This window comes from Gracilinanus agilis, chromosome 5 (genome assembly GCF_016433145.1).
Source record: "Gracilinanus agilis isolate LMUSP501 chromosome 5, AgileGrace, whole genome shotgun sequence".
In the NCBI taxonomy this organism is placed as follows: Eukaryota; Metazoa; Chordata; class Mammalia; order Didelphimorphia; family Didelphidae; genus Gracilinanus; species Gracilinanus agilis.
Genome location: NC_058134.1, coordinates 248,285,714 through 248,287,173, shown reverse-complemented (window position 1 = coordinate 248,287,173; position 1,460 = coordinate 248,285,714). Strand labels below are relative to the sequence as shown.

The 1,460-nt window shown below is 36.9% G+C and overlaps 1 non-coding gene across 1 annotated transcript; it reads left to right on the top strand.

The window, feature by feature from the left end:
• Window positions 1-1,026: 1,026 nt before the first annotated feature.
• LOC123250860 lies at window positions 1,027-1,133 on the top strand. Its single transcript, XR_006506476.1, has one exon. It is a non-coding gene; the product is annotated as a U6 spliceosomal RNA (small nuclear RNA).
• The last annotated feature ends 327 nt before the right edge of the window (window positions 1,134-1,460 follow it).

Below are 1,460 nucleotides of genomic sequence, written 5' to 3'. Positions count from 1 at the left end.
GCACAATAGGTGCATTCCTCTGTGTGCAGTTTTGCTTCCAGTTCCCCCTTATCCCATAAAAATCGACTCTCTCTCTACCTACCTTTCAAGTTGTGTTCAGCAGGAGAGTCCTCCAACTCTATCTTGGTGTTGGGCTTTAATTCTTGTAGTTTTGAAGCACTTTTTAAAAATTGGCTTGGAAGGATAGTCAGAGAAGTTTCAGCTTTTGCTGTCAATAAGCTATCATCTTGGCTCCTTGTTTCAATAATAAGAGAAAATCTCAACACAATTGCTAAAGAGATTTTTCTTACCCTAGATCTATCTACTCCCCTTCTCACTAACTTCCAGGAGCTCCCTCTTGCCTATAAGATCAATTATATATTCATTTTTTCTGTTGTTTTTAAGGCTCTTCATAACCTATCCTTCTAGCCTCATGATTCTTCCTTTCTTCACATATCATATTACAGTCAAATTGTCCTAGCTGTTTTTCACATAGGACACTCAATCTTCTTTCTTCATGCCTCTTAACAAGCTCTCTGAAATGCTTGGAATTTATTACTTCTTTACTTCATTTCCTTCCTATCTTGTATATATTTTGTATTTATTCAGTATTTGCCTGTGTATGCCAATATTGTCTCTCCTGACAGGACATAAATTCCCTGTGAACAAGAATTACTTCATTTTTAAAAAACTCCCAGTGCCTAGCACAATGCTTGGTATATAGAAACCACTTGATAAATGCTTGTTGATTAATTGAAAACAATACATAATGAACTATTAGAAAACAGGCAATAAGTGCCATGGGAAATGAGAGGGAAAGGTTCAGAGAATCACAGAACCACTGAATTTCAGAATTTGAAAGGATTTCAATCATCATATACTCAAAACAATATCTGAAAAAGAAATCTATTAAAATATAACTGATGAATTTCATCTGGAATTTTCTAGAAGAGCTTCAGTAAGAGAGAACCCAAGTTTACCTATTCTACTTTTGTTAAATTTTTTCTTGCATCATGCTTGAATTTTTATGTTTAAAACTTCCATCTAGTGCTTACTCTGGCAGCACATATACTAAAATTGGAATGATACAGAGAATATTAGCATGAGCCATGCACAAGGATGACATACAAATTTGTGAAGAGTTCCATATTTTTTCCCACTATAACCCAGAGCTACACCCAGTGGAACCACCCAAGGATTTTCCAGGGCCTGGTGCCCCCTTCCTCCATGCCTCCACAAAAGGGACCTCATGTCTTTCTAGATTCTTGTTGAGGTTTCTTTGTGGAGAAAAATCAGCATAGTTTGGGTTCTGATTCACTGCGGTCACAAATGGCAACTCTAGAAATTAGATATCTTCATAATCTACTGTATCATTCCAATTTTAGTTCACTTACTGTGAACCTAAGACCAGACAGAATTATGATTCTACAAATGTGGCACAGAGTGGGACTGGGGCTTGCCTGGAGTCAGGAAGCTCTGAG